Source organism: Trachypithecus francoisi, unplaced genomic scaffold (assembly GCF_009764315.1).
Source record: "Trachypithecus francoisi isolate TF-2019V2 unplaced genomic scaffold, Tfra_2.0 Lachesis_group0, whole genome shotgun sequence".
Taxonomy (NCBI): Eukaryota; Metazoa; Chordata; class Mammalia; order Primates; family Cercopithecidae; genus Trachypithecus; species Trachypithecus francoisi.
In genome coordinates this window covers 27985746-28001520 of record NW_022681453.1, presented here as the reverse complement: position 1 = coordinate 28001520, position 15775 = coordinate 27985746, and the positions used below count along the sequence as shown (strand labels likewise).

The 15775-nt window shown below is 41.0% G+C and overlaps 1 protein-coding gene across 1 annotated transcript in view; it reads left to right on the top strand.

Annotated features, from left to right (window-relative positions):
* Positions 1-2576, top strand: part of FHIT (fragile histidine triad diadenosine triphosphatase) — an 854985-nt gene extending 852409 nt beyond the window's left edge. Inside the window, exon 7 of the mRNA XM_033210298.1 lies at positions 2309-2576. The gene's annotated coding sequence lies outside the window, so the exon portion shown is untranslated. The remainder of the gene's footprint in view (positions 1-2308) is intronic.
* The last annotated feature ends 13199 nt before the right edge of the window (positions 2577-15775 follow it).

Genomic DNA, 15775 nt, shown 5'->3' with positions numbered 1-15775 from the left:
TGGCCCTCAGGCTCAAGTCTGTCTGCAAGGCCCTGTAAACCAGCTTTCTCTGCCTCCCTACCACGCCCCCAGGCAAACTCCTCTGTTTTCACTGAGAGGACTCTTCTCTTCAGTTGCTATTTGGTAAATTGCCCTTCACGTTTCTCTTTATGTACAGCTGCTAGGAAGCTCAGGCCACAGGGAAAAGTCAAGGCTTGATAGAATTAATCTTTGCCTTAATGATGGCTAACTGTTGAGAGATCATATGTTTAAGACTCTGGTAGAAAGATAGATAGCTATAGCCAATTTCCTTGTCAAAATGCTTCTCCAAATTTTTATGCAGTGTCTAAGGAACTCATGCCTAGATCTATCTGGCAATCTATATTATCCCTCCTAGTTTCAGTTCTCATAGTAGACTGCTGGAATGACTGAGGGTCATGTGTTTGGTCTGTAAACAAAAAGCATGAAAGATGGCCAGGAACAGTGGCTAATGCCTATAATCCCAACTACTTGGGAAGCTGAGGCAGGAGAACCGCTTGAACCTGGGAGGCAGAGGTTGCAGTGAGCTGAGATCATGCCACTGCATTCCAGCCTGGGTGACAGAGGGAGAATCCATCTCAAAAAAAAAAAAAAAAAAAAAAAGAGGGAGAGAGAGAGAGAGATAAATGTATCCATCTCTCTGAATTTGTTTATAAACCTAGGGTTACCATGCAATACTGGCATGTATCTAGACTAAAAAAATTACTTGTTTATCTCAAATTCAAATTTAACTGGTATCTTGTATTTTTTCTGGCAAACCTGTTAATAAACTCCCATGGACCCCAGTTACAGATCCTCTCCTATAAATAGTTTCTTTTTCCTTTTTAGAATTAGATAACTCCAAATTAGAAATAGGCAATTCTTCATCTGGCCTGTGAATAAATATGTTCATGTTATAAGTTGCAGAAGTAGATCAGATATAAATAAAAAACAAAATTAGTGAGCAAATGCTGGTAGCAACTGATTGGAAAAAAATTGTATCAACCACTTAGTGATCATGATTTTTAGCTAGAAAACACATTCATCGTATTCTGATTTCACTTTGAAATGTAAGTCTTACTGGATAGCTTTAAATATATGTGCACTTGGCCTTTCTCTCCCCAGCCCTCTTTTTAGAGTATTCTAAATACTTAAAGACCCAGACTACCTTTTCCCCTACTGTTGTTCAAACATGGTGTTGTACTCAGATCCTTGCATTCTAGAAAGCTTATTTCATTCTCCCATGTCATAAGTTTGTCAGCTCTGCACTCAATTGCCTGGGGGGATATGGCAAGTGCTATAGCAGAGGCTGTCTTTCATATTTTATTTTTAACCTTTTCCACTGTTCACCATCTCTCTCTCATTTTTTAAGGATCAAGCTAGTTTACCTAAGAACATAGGCCTATGGGCATGACTACAAACCTCTTTCTATTCCTCTTATGAAGGCCAGTATGTCATTTTAGAGTGCCCTGTTCAAATTTAAATGGGGTAACAATACCTCAGACTTGACTGCCTAGGTTGAAGTTTTTCTCCTGGGTTTCCTGTGTAGTGGGTATTTTCAGGTAGAGGCTAGAAAGCTTTAGGTTTTTTCCCAAGGCTTGCTGAATTGTAGGATTTTGTCTTAGAATGCATTTTCTAGACACTTTAAGAAGATTCAAACTTATTACCCAAGTTTCCTGTAGGCTTTGCTTTGTCAGTTTTTGCTTCTGTCTTGCCTTGAGGCCTGACATCTCCTGTCTTCCAGATAAATTGACGTCCCTTGTACATCTTACCAGAAAGATATTTACCCTAACTTGTTACACAAACTATTCTTGTTACACAAACTATTGCCACTGTGCCTTTGGATTTTTAAGTTAACTAACATTTGTAGTTCTCTTTAAAGGTTTTTGTGTACAGACAAACAAATCACCCTCAGTCTTCCCAGCAGTCAGATGTGGTAACTAAGACTAGGATGGATAATATAGGTTGCGAGGTGGCAAACCACTTAGGTCCTAAGATTTTGCCAAGAGTATCATCATTACCTGGAGTATAATGGAACTAAATATAATTCCCTTTAAGGACAAAGGAAACATTCTGTTGAAACTGTCCTCCCAGGGTTAACAAGAATTACATGCTGGGTTCTGGACAGAAATATAGTTGTAATTAAGCATTAATCAGGCCACACTTTGGCCCACTTCTTCGTAACCAAAGTCACAGAGCACCAGATGCCAACGGTTTGCCTCCTCATTGTTCCTACAGAGAAGATTTCTGATGTTTGTTAGAATCATAAGGCTTTTGTTGTTTGTTAAAAATTGCTTAACATGTTTTTCAGATCCTGAATTCCAGCAAAAGAGCTAATACCAACCAGTTTGAAGATCCCCCTCCCCACGAGGAACTGAATCAGCATGAAAATGCAGCTTCTTCATCTCACCATCCTGTGACTTCATCCTGTATTCTTTCTTTAATCAGTGATCCCCTACCTCGGTCACTCCAACCCCCTTAAAACACCTAAGACCTAAACCGCTCAGACAGGCAGATTTGAGGTTTCCCCCGTCTCCTTATTCGGCAGCCTTATGATTAAACTTCCTTCTCTGCTGCAACCCTATGTCTCGGTGTATTGACTTGCCATGCATTAGGCAACAAACCTATTATAGTAATTAATTTTTTAAAGGAAATTCAATCATTGGATTGGTCCACCTGCTTATTTCTCCCCTTTTCAAAAAAAGGTGTGTCTACATATTGAATTTGTATACATTTAAGTGGTTCATGAAACTCCTGAAATTCGTGAAATGTGTTAATAGGGCAATTATGAAATATTTGGACATAGCTATACTTTAAAACTTGTTAATCTGAAGTTCAGATAGACTTGACCTTCCCCAGCATTTGTGATTATTCCCTCAGCAGCAAGTTAGTCTTAGGCAGAGCAAGTTTAAAGACATTCATGATGCTCACTCTGCAAAACCACACGGTTCTTTTTTTTTTTTTTTTTTTATTATACTTTAAGTTCTAGGGTACATGTGCATGACGTTTATATCATGTATAACTCCCCAATGCAATCCCTCCCTCCTCCCCCCTCCCCATGATAGGCCCCAGTGTGTGATGTTCCCCTTCCCGAGTCCAAGTGATCTCATTGTTCAGTTCCCACCTATGAGTGAGAACATGCGGTGTTTGGTTTCTCTTCTGTGATAGTTTGCTAAGATGATGGATTCCAGCTGCATCCATGTCCCTACAAAGGACGCAAACTCATCCTTTTTTATGGCTGCATAGTATTCCATGGTGTATATGTGCCACATTTTCTTAATCCAGTCTGTCACAGATGGACATTTGGGTTGATTCCAAGTCTTTGCTATTGTGAATAGTGCCGCAATAAACATACGTGTGCATGTGTCTTTGTAGTAGAGTAATTATAATCCTTTGGGTATATACCCAGTAGTGGGATGGCTGGGTCATATGGTACATCTAGTTCTAGATCCTTGAGGAATCGCCATACTGTTTTCCATAATGGTTGAACTAGTTTACAATCCCACCAACAGTGTAAAAGTGTTCCTATTTCTCCACATCCTCTCCAACACCTGTTGTTTCCTGACTTCTTAATGATTGCCATTCTAACTGGTGTGAGATGGTATCTCATTGTGGTTTTGATTTGCATTTCTCTGATGGCGAGTGATGATGAGCATTTTTTCATGTGTCTGTTGGCTGTATGGATGTCTTCTTTTGAGAAATGTCTGTTCATATCCTTTGCCCACTTTTTGATGGGGTTGTTTGTTTTTTTCTTGTATATTTGTTTGAGTTCTTGGTAGATTCTGGATATTAGCCCTTCGTCAGATGAGTAGGTTGCAAAAATTTTCTCCCATTCTGTAGGTTGCCTGTTCACTCTGATGGTAGTTTCTTTTGCTGTGCAAAAGCTCTTTAGTTTAATTAGATCCCATGTGTCAATTTTTGCTTTTGCTGCCGTTGCTTTTGGTGTTTTAGACATGAAGTCCTTGCCCATGCCTATGTCCTGAATGGTACTACCTAGATTTTCTTCTAGGGTTTTTATGGTATTAGGTCTAACATTTAAGTCTCTGATCCATCTTGAATTAATTTTCGTATAAGGGGTAAGGAAAGGATCCAGTTTCAGCTTTCTACTTATGGCTAGCCAATTTTCCCAGCACCATTTATTAATAGGGAATCCTTTCCCCATTTCTTGTTTTTGTCAGGTTTGTCAAAGATCAGATGGCTGTAGATGTGTGGTATTATTTCTGAGGACTCTGTTCTGTTCCATTGGTCTATATCTCTGTTGTGGTACCAGTACCATGCTGTTTTGGTTACTGTAGCCTTGTAGTATAGTTTGAAGTCAGGTAGCGTGACGCCTCCAGCTTTGTCCTTTTGACTTAGGATTGTCTTGGCAATGCGGGCTCTTTTTGGTTCCATATGAACTTTAAAGCCGTTTTTTCCAATTCTGTGAAGAAAGTCATTGGTAGCTTGATGGGGATGGCATTGAATCTAAATAACCTTGGGCAGTATGGCCATTTTCACGATATTGATTCTTCCTATCCATGAGCATGGTATGTTCTTCCATTTGTTTGTGTCCTCTTTGATTTCACTGAGCAGTGGTTTGTAGTTCTCCTTGAAGAGGTCCTTGACATCCCTTGTAAGCTGGATTCCTAGGTATTTTATTCTCTTTGAAGCAATTGTGAATGGAAGTTCATTCCTGATTTGGCTCTCTACTTGTCTGTTACTGGTGTATAAGAATGCTTGTGATTTTTGCACATTAATTTTGTATCCTGAGACTTTGCTGAAGTTGCTTATCAGCTTAAGGAGATTTTGGGCTGAGACAATGGGGTTTTCTAAATATACAATCATGTCATCTGCAAACAGGGACAATTTGACTTCTTCTTTTCCTAAATGGATACCCTTGATTTCTTTCTCTTGCCTGATTGCCCTAGCCAGAACTTCCAACACGATGTTGAATAGGAGTGGTGAGAGAGGGCATCCCTGTCTTGTGCCAGTTTTCAAAGGGAATTTTTCCAGTTTTTGCCCATTCAGTATGATATTAGCTGTGGGTTTGTCATAAATAGCTCTTATTATTTTGAGGTACGTTCCATCAATACCGAATTTATTGAGCGTTTTTAGCATAAAGGGCTGTTGAATTTTGTCAAAAGCCTTTTCTGCATCTATTGAGATAATCATGTGGTTCTTGTCTTTGGTTCTGTTTATATGCTGGATTACGTTTATTGATTTGCGAATGTTGAACCAGCCTTGCATCCCAGGGATGAAGCCCACTTGATCATGGTGGATAAGCTTTTTGATGTGCTGCTGAATCCGGTTTGCCAGTATTTTATTGAGAATTTTTGCATCGATGTTCATCAGGGATATTGGTCTAAAATTCTCTTTTTTTGTTGTGTCTCTGCCAGGCTTTGGTATCAGGATGATGTTGGCCTCATAAAAAGAGTTGGGGAGGATTCCCTCTTTTTCTATTGATTGAAATAGTTTCAGAAGGAATGGTACCAGCTCCTCCTTGTACCTCTGGTAGAATTCAGCTGTGAATCCATCTGGTCCTGGACTTTTTTTGGTGGGTAGGCTATTAATTGTTGCCTCAATTTCAGAGCCTGCTATTGGTCTATTCAGGGATTCAACTTCTTCCTGGTTTAGTCTTGGGAGAGTGTAAGTGTCCAGGAAATTATCCATTTCTTCTAGATTTTCTAGTTGATTTGCGTAGAGGCATTTATAGTATTCTCTGATGGTTGTTTGTATTTCTGTGGGGTCGGTGGTGATATCCCCTTTATCATTTTTTATTGCGACTATTTGATTCCTCTCTCTTTTCTTCTTTATTAGTCTTGCTAGCGGTCTGTCAATTTTGTTGATCTTTTCAAAAAACCAACTCCTGGATTCATTGATTTTTTGGAGGGTTTTTTGTGTCTCTATCTCCTTCAGTTCTGCTCTGATCTTAGTTATTTCTTGCCTTCTGCTAGCTTTTGAATGTGTTTGCTCTTGCCTCTCTAGTTCTTTTAATTGTGATGTTAGAGTGTCCATTTTAGATCTCTCCTGCTTTCTCTTGTGGGCATTTAGTGCTATAAATTTCCCTCTACACACTGCTTTAAATGTGTCCCAGAGATTCTGGTATGTTGTATCTTTGTTCTCATTGGTTTCGAAGAACATCTTTATTTCTGCTTTCATTTCGTTATGTACCCAGTAGTCATTCAGGAGCAGGTTGTTCAGTTTCCATGTAGTTGAGCGGTTTTGATTGAGTTTCTTAGTCCTGAGTTCCAGTTTGATTGCACTGGGGTCTGAGAGACAGTTTGTTATAATTTCTGTTCTTGTACATTTGCTGAGGAGTGCTTTACTTCCAATTATGTGGTCAATTTTGGAATAAGTGCGATGTGGTGCTGAGAAGAATGTATATTCTGTTGATTTGGGGTGGAGAGTTCTATAGATGTCTATTAGGTCCGCTTGGTGCAGAGATGAGTTCAATTCCTGGATATCCTTGTTAACTTTCTGTCTCGTTGATCTGTCTAATGTTGACAGTGGAGTGTTGAAGTCTCCCATTATTATTGTATGGGAGTCTAAGTCTCTTTGTAGGTCTCTAAGGACTTCCTTTATGAATCTGGGTGCTCCTGTATTGGGTGCATAGATATTTAGGAGAGTTAGCTCTTCCTGTTGAATTGATCCCTTTACCATTATGTAATGGCCTTCTTTGTCTCTTTTGATCTTTGATGGTTTAAAGTCTGTTTTATCAGAGACTAGGATTGCAACCCCTGCTTTTTTTTGTTCTCCATTTGCTTGGTAGATCTTCCTCCATCCCTTTATTTTGAGCCTATGTATGTCTCTGCATGTGAGATGGGTCTCCTGAATACAGCAGACTGATGGGTCTTGACTCTTGATCCAGTTTGCCAGTCTGTGTCTTTTAATTGGAGCATTTAGTCCATTGACATTTAAGGTTAATATTGTTATGTGTGAACTTGATCCTGTCATTATGATATTAACTGGTTATTTTGCTCGTTAGTTGATGCAATTTCTTCCTAGCCTCGATGTTCTTTACATTTTGGCATGTTTTTGCAATGGCTGGTACCAGTTGTTCCTTTCCATGTTTAGGGCTTCCTTCAGGGTCTCTTGTAAGGCAGGCCTGGTGGTGACAAAATCTCTAAGCATTTGCTTATCTGTAAAGGATTTTATTTCTCCTTCACTGATGAAGCTTAGTTTGGCTGGATATGAAATTCTGGGTTGAAAATTCTTTTCTTTAAGAATGTTGAATATTGGCCCCCACTCTCTTCTGGCTTGTAGAGTTTCTGCCGAGAGGTCTGCTGTTATTCTGATGGGCTTCCCTTGTGGGTAACCCGACCTTTCTCTCTGGCTGCCCTTAAGATTTTTTCCTTCATTTCAACTTTGGTGAATCTGGCAATTATGTGTCTTGGAGTTGCTCTTCTGGAGGAGTATCTTTGTGGCGTTCTCTGTATTTCCTGAATTGAATGTTGGCCTGCCCTACTAGGTTGGGGAAGTTCTCCTGGATGATATCCTGAAGAGTGTTTTCCAACTTGGTTCCATTTTCCCCCTCATTTTCAGGCACCACAATCAGACGTAGATTTGGTCTTTTTACATAATCCCATACTTCTTGCAGGCTTTGTTCATTTCTTTTTCTTCTTTTTTCTTTGGTTTCTCTTCTCGCTTCATTTCATTCATTTGATCCTCAATCGCTGATACTCTTTCTTCCAGTTGATCGAGTCGGTTACTGAAGCTTGTGCATTTGTCACGTATTTCTCGTGTCATGGTTTTCATCTCTGTCATTTCGTTTATGATCTTCTCTGCATTAATTAGTCTAGCTGTCAATTCTTCCACTTTTTTTTCAAGATTTTTAGTTTCTTTGCGCTGGGTACGTAATTCCTCCTTTAGCTCTGAGAGGTTTGATGGACTGAACCTTCTTCTCTCATCTCGTCAAAGTCATTCTCTGACCAGCTTTGATCCGTTGCTGGCGATGGGCTGCGCTCCTTTGCAGGAGGAGATGCGCTCTTATTTTTTGAATTTCCAGCTTTTCTGCCCTGCTTCTTCCCATCTTTGTGGTTTTATCTGTCTCTGGTCTTTGATGATGGTGACGTACTGATGGGGTTTTGGTATAGGTGTCCTTCCTGTTTGATAGTTTTCCTTCTGACAGTCAGAAGGACTGTCTGTTGGTCTGTTGGAGATTGCTTGAGGTCCACTCCAGACCCTGTTTGCCTGGTGTCAGCAGCAGAGGTTGCCGAAGATAGAATATTGCTGAACAGCGAGTGTACCTGTCTGATTCTTTCTTTGGAAGTTTCCTCTCAGGGGTGACTCCACCCTGTGAGGTTTGGGGTGTCAGACTGCCCCTAGTGGGGGATGTCTCCCAGCTAGGCTACTCAGGGGTCAGGGACCCACCTGAGCAGGCAGTCTGTCCGTTCTCAGACCTCAACCTCCGCGTTAGGAGATCCACGGCTCTCCCCAAAGCTGTCAGACAGAGTCGTTCGGTCTGCAGCGGCCCCGCTCTTTCCCCTAATGGACTGCAGCTGTGCGCTGTCCGCAGAGGTAGAGTCTACAGAGACAGGCAGGCTTCCTTGAGCTGCTGTGAGCTCCACCCAGTTCGAGCTTCCCAGCGTCTTTGTTTACCTACTTAAGCCTCAGCAATGGCGGGCGCCCCTCCCCCAGCCTCGCTGCTGCCTTGCGGATAGATCGCCGCAGACGGCTGTGTTAGCAGTGAGGGAGGCTCCGTGGGCGTGGGACCCTCCCGGCCAGGTATGGGATATATTCTCCTGGTGTGCCTGTTTCCTTAAAGCGCAGTATTGGGGTGGGAGTTACCCGATTTTCCAGGTGTTGTGTGTCTCAGTTCCCCTCGCTAGGAAAAGGGATTTCCTTCCCCCTTGCGCTTCCAGGTGAGGCGATGCCTCGCCCTGCTTCAGCTCACGCTGGTCAGGCTGCAGCAGCTGACCAGCACCGATTGTCCGGCACTCCCTAGAGAGATGACCCCAGTACCTCAGTTGAAAATGCAGAAATCACCGGTCTTCTGTGTCGCTCGCGCTGGGAGTTGAAGACTGGAGCTGTTCCTATTCGGCCATCTTGCTCCGCCCCCCCAAAACCACACGGTTCTTAACAAACATGCACAGAGGCAGACATGATAGGGCTCAGCCCTGGAATTGATAACAGTAGCCAACACTTGCTAAGAATTTATAAGATGTAGACTCTGTTATTATCCTGTCTTACAAGTGATGAGAAAGCTGTCTTAGGGATGTTAAGTATTAGTTCAAGGCCAATCAATGGTAAGTGGCAAAGCTCAGATTTGAACCCAGGCAGTCCCGCCCTAAAGGCCATTCTGTTTTAGTCTGTGTACTGCCCTCCTTGCTAAAAGAGCTCACCTCTCTAGCCACTTCCTTCTCCCTGTCCCATCTCTCCTTGTACCCTCCCTCCAAATAGTCTTTTTAGCCTCTTCACCTTATCTACTGGCCTATTTCTGCCTTGAGGACCTCCCACCTCCTCACTTGCTGGACTTCCTTACCTGCCTTGTTAATACAACCCTGTCCAGCACCTGCCTCCCTGGTCACACTACAGCCAGGTAGCAGAAACCAAAATGGGCCTGTATTCCCCAACCAACTTTGTTCTACTTGCAAGTTTTTCAGATCATGCTGGTTCCTGCCTAGGCTGCCCTCCCTCTTTCTTTTCTTTACCATCTGACCACATGCCTAAATAAACATGACCTTGGGTGAATACAGTGTTTCCCAAATTGCATTCATTCCCATTTTGTCATGATTTTTCTTATCTTTGTGGACCACTTACAGCATTATTTACTTGATTCACTTTTTAAATTTTAGTACATTTATCTTAAATGTTATATTTCAGCCTCAATGAAAAGCAAGTACTACTTGTAATTAGAAGTTAAGCATAAAAATAAACATAAGAGAAGAACGATGCTGATGATTTCCAGCTCTGCATAGTTGCTTGCCTTAGCTACTAGGAGTGAGATTCAGTCTCTGTTAAAAAGTGAAGCTAGCCACCATTAGAAGGGCATTTAATTCTAGCACTAAACTGAAACTCTCCATTTGGCATATTCAGAAGGATTAAAGACAATAACCTATTCAGAGATTCAATGTAGATCACTTAAGATTATCTTAAACAGGAATATGACTCCCAACTTTGGAGAAACATCAGTGGAGGCCAGATCTTAAACCCAGAGCAAGCTGGCTTTAGACCTGCTTCAACCCTAAATCAGTACTCCTTCCCCCCCACCCCGTACCTGTCCCCCCCCCCCCGCCCCCAGGCATATCAAGAAGGCAAGGTACATGAGGGAAAACCAAAGAGTCAGCTTCCCTAGGACTGATGAGTCAAATTTCAGTGCTTGCCCCCGACATTTCGCTTGCCAGTAGTCTATCTTAAAACCAACAGATTGCAAAGAAGAATGTAAACACCCATATCCAGAGATGCCCTATATAAGAATAAGGAGTATAAGACCAAAAAGCTGTTTTTGATTTAATGTTTGGAGTGGACATACCTAATTAAATGATTTGGCTGTTTCCCCACCCAAATCTCATCTTGAATTGTAGCTCCCATAATCTTCTCATGTCATGGGAGGGACCAAGTGGGAGGTAATTGAATCAAGGGGGAGGGTCTTCCCCATGCTGTTCTCATGATTGATAGTGAATATGTCTCATGAGAGCTGATGGTTTTATAAAGGACAGTTTCCCTGCCTATGCTGTCTTGCCTGCTGCCATGTAAGATGTGCCTTTGCTCCTCCTTTGCCTTCCTCCATGATTGTGAGTCCATTAAACCTCTTTCCTTTATAAATTACCCAGTCTTGGGTATGTTGTTATTAGCAGTACGACAACAAACTAATACACCTAGCAACTCCTTTTTAAGTATTATGTTCTATATCTTCTTTATATATAAAGAATTAATCCTCAGCATAGCAAGAGTAACGTTAGGACAACAAAGGTAAACATTCTGAAACTATGTACTGTCTCCTCAGCCTCTTGAAGCCATCAAGACACCAACATCAGATTAATTGTGTAGAACTCTCTTTATCTTCCCACATAACCTTCCAGGAGATTTTGGTGTTTTAGCTGCTCTCTGTATCCTTTGCCTAACAGAAAATGACTTTGAATTGCAGTTTCTTGAGCAATAGTGAGAAAGGGTTATTGCCTTCACCATGCACAAGGAGCTCAACAGCTTAAGGGTTGCTGAATGAAGCTGCAGTGGTCTAACTCACCACGTGACAGATCCTTGATGAGGATGGCAATCCTCTGGTTCCAGGAATTCAGCGTCTGCTCTCTGCATAGGTGAATTTATGCATTGGCTCCCTACACACTGCACTGAGTTCCGGGATAAGGGATTTGCAATGGCTCTTTTAGTCTATGTTCTAAATCACATTAGATGACAAGAGACCTGCATTTCTTATCTAACATTGCCTCCTTCCTGGAGGATGGTAATTATTTACGCACCTATTGATACTTGGATTTGCTGTCTCTATACAGCCAAGCAGTTTTTATACTTAATTTTAAAGCAATGGCATGTGTCCTAGTGACTAGTAGGGGAAGATTTTGCCATCTCCCCATCCTCCCCTCTCCCATTCCACATTAGAATTGAGGGGGATATGTTGTTGGTAAAATATGCAAGCATCACCCCTAATTCTGATGGAAAGTCAGAGCAGGGAAGGTTTCCACACCCTGTTGTGTCAGCAGAGCTCACTTGTAATTCATCAAGCTCTCCTCTGTGCATGTCGTTATTTTATAGATAATTGGTTGCCTCTCATTTACTCATAATGGGGCCGTGCAATTTCAAAGCAACTGAGTCAGCCCAAAACAGCATTATTAGTAGTTATAGATGTACTGTCAAGGCAAAATTTCAACACTGGCGTTTTTGAAAAATCACCATAATTTCAGCCACTGGATCACCCTTATATCATAATTGTGGACAGTCAAGGTGATTGAGAAAGGACGGGTTTGCCTATTTAGCACATGTTCTGGTCTGTAAATTGTACCTTTTGAAATCTACCCCAAATCTCAACCACCTCAGGGATGTTCCACTGTCAGCACAGAAGCCTCTAATGAGAAAGACCCAGGAAGCTGACCATAGTATTCTCATATTTTCTTGGGGGAAAGGTGGATTTTAAATTCAGCTTCATCACCAATTTAATCTTAAACCCACTAGATAACTCCCATATGAGGAACTCAATACCAATTTAAATGTTTCAGCCATCTCCAAGTTTCACAACAATTATGAAACTCTTTCAGCTGTTCCCAAATTGTTATGAAAATAGATTTTCTTTAGGATACAGGTACAAGAGAAGATACTTCTTTTAAGGCTAAAGATACTTTAGTGTGTTCAAAAAGCTCTTTGCCTGACAAAGGACCCATTGTTTTAAAAGAAGCCAGAAGGGAGATTTCAATTGGTTTTTCCTTACTTCTCCAGTTCAATTTCTATTGGATCTGGCTGCCTCTCCCCTCATTCTATTTAGATTACATTTCTAGAATCTGGCTTGAGTGACAGGAAATTAAATACTCTATTACCTGGATTAGATAAATATAAACCAACTCCCTGTGCCTAAATTGGGAATCATAAGCCACAGAATCATGGAAACTTGATAAACCATCAAATCAAATGTCTCATTAAATGATGTATGTTACAACAACTTAAAAGAGTGACCATCCAACTATACTTTAAAAACTTCCCTTTAGAAACATTCTATGAGACAGTTTACCCCATGGATCCAAAATGGATTTTTGGCTTAGTTTAATTATTTTAAAAATGTTTTAACAAGACCCAGCTTTCTCTAACATGTACCCAGTTGTTCAAAAGATTTCCTACAGGCCATTGATGGCTCAAGAATCTGCAGAACTCTTCCTTTGAGATTTATTTCTACTGGTAATTGAAAAATGACTAGTGTCTTGAAGTAATTTTAACGCATGTGAATCTTGAAACTACATGATCCATTAGCACGGAGTTCTTTTCAGAAAAGTATAATCTAAATAGGCAAAGATAATTTTTTAAGAGTTTCAGACTTTACTTACGTCTTGCAAAATGGTAATACAATAAAATAAACCCTGTCACTGTCACCCTCATCATTTTCATCCTCATCTCCAGAAATGGATAACTGCATATTAATCTGCATACTCTTATATAGCAAAAACTTTCTAAATCTTTCTTCTCCTAAGACATTTCTTTTCTTTTTCTACTTCCTTCTCTCCACTCTATATAGTGTGATTCTTTCAGTGTTGCCCTTTTTTCTGTCTCTACCTGAAAGGAGAGTGAGAAAGAAGACTCTTCTAGACAGTGTGGAAGGTTAATATGAAGAAAGGCTATGAAAATTCACATTCATAACCTTTGATCCCACTGCTTCATAATAGCTAATATTTATGCAATTCACTTGACCCTGTGCCTAAAATGTCCCTCAGCCACTTCTTACATAATAAATCCTCCCTTATTTTGACATGCTGGGGCATCAATCAAGTTATTATGTACATACTTAACCTGGATCATCAATACAGGGCACACTAGCAGAGTCAGCTCTAGATTATGCTCTTTCTGGCTTTAATACTTCTCTGAGTATCTAAGAAGCAGTTCAGTGTATTCTACCACCTCAAATTCATCATGAGTGGTGGGCAATTGAGACTGTGAGTGTCTTATGGATTAAACTAAAGTCTTCCCAACCACCAGGAAAAGAGAGGATAGAGCTAAGTAGGGAACATCTTGTTAATTAAAATGTTACCACTTGTCCCAGTGGTGTAAGTGGGGTAAGATTAGACCCCAACCCAAATACATGTAATATGCCACTTCTTCCTCCAGATACCTGTTTTTCCTTCTTTTCTCCTACACGGGTAATTGAGGCAGAACATGCTTTTTGGAGAGGCCGGGAACCATACAAAGACGGGGAAGAGAGTACTAATGAAGCCATCTTGGGAATAAACTTTTCCTGTCTTATACCCAACTCTTTCAGGGGACAAATGTCTGCCACCTCCTCTTTTAACTCCCCAGCCCTCACTGCACTGGCCAGGCTATTTTAGTTTAATATAATCATTTTACAGTCCTATCATGGGGTTACCCCCTCTACTAAAGCTTCATGTAAATAACACAGAATCAAAAGAAAAAGTCAAGTGGCAGGTAATGTGTCCTCCAGAGCAAATGTTTGTCTTGTGTTTTACCCAGAACTTTTTAAAATGTGCTTTGAAAACAAAAGACTGATAAAATGAACATTACAGTTTGGTGAAAATTATGTCCCAGCACCTCTCTCTCTCTCTACAAGAAACCTGTTTTTCAATCCCCTGTCCTAAGCACCAGGCATATCCACCACCTAGTGAAAGTATAAAAAGACACTCTGCAGTCACCTAAGAATGGCATCTGAATTGTATTGTCAGTTTGGTTTCTACTCTCAGTGGAAATATCTTTAAATAATTTAAAGTGGAACCCCATCAATATTTGCCACCACACTTACTCTCTGAACCTGGACATGTTGTTCTTTTGTGCCTCACCTTCCTTATCTCTGAATTACAATGATGGAGAAAGCATTTTACTTACATCCCAGGGTTATTATAAGGAAAATACAAAATAATGGAACAGGAAACCAGCATGCCAATAGTACAAATTCATTATTTTTTTCTATGATTTCTAGTATATTTTGAAGATGATAAATTATAGGGATATTCAGGTCATGAGAAACTAGTTTAAGCAGTAACTAAAGAATTAAATCTGTAGAGCAGGATGTTTTCAGACCACTTAAAAAAAAAAAAAAAAGTTTGTCTTTGTTTGGGTGAGGGAGAAAGAACAAGATGGAGGAAGGTGAACAAGAAAGCACAATCCATGTTGCTTCCGGGTTCTTCCTCACCAACTTTCCCGCGTGCGGGAAAATGCAGCCCACACCCTGGAAGATGCAGATCAACCGAGCATGCGCCAGATGACGTCAATCCAAAGAGATCGAAACTTACCTGGCCACACCTATGGAGACGCCCCTATCACGCCCTTATCCCGCCCACTGCCCTCCCCCTTCCAGTACCAATGCATAAAAGTCCGCCACCTGCAGGAGCCGGTGTGACTTCTTCAGCCCCTCTTACTTGTGGACTGGAGAACCTCACCCGAGAGCGCTGGTGCAACTTCCTTGGCCCCATACCTGAGGACCGGAGAACCTCGCCTGAGAGTGTGTGCATATTTGCAATAAAAGACTGCCACTTTCTTATGTACTTTGGCCTCGTTTAATTATTTAGCTCTCCTAAATTAAATTAAATTAAACAAAACAGTCTTCTGCTTTTATTACTAAATAGTTTGACTCAATCCTCCCACTGTGTTCAACTAGAAAGACTACACAGAATTTTTTTTTTTTTAATCTGTTAGAAGTAGTAGGAAGGTAGCAAAAGATTACAGGACCAAGAGCCAAGGGAAGATAGAAATCCACAGAAGTGAGCCCCGTGTTTGAGGTTGCTTTTCCATTGAGGGTATTTGTGAGTCTCAGAGAGGCAGGTGGAGATAAAGCAAGAAAGTCAGTTTTCCAATGGTAGAGTCCTTTCTAAACCTCCACCCCTGGGTGGGAATTCAAACATCTGGGAGAGTTATACCCTTGGAATAAGACTGAGCCCTTACACCAACTACAGCCCAACTTCAAATCATCTGGGCAGCCAAGAAACTCACAACTGGAAATTGAATTAAGGTGCTCTCAAATTGCTAGTCCATTAAACTCCTGGCAGAAGCCAGAAAATCCTCTCTAGAAGAAAGTGATACCAACCAAGACCTGAAATTATTTCTCACATTTGTTTCCAAACAGAATGCCCAGTATATTTGTGAATGTTTGTACCCCCCAATGCCACACTGCCCTCCCCACACACATAAACACAGA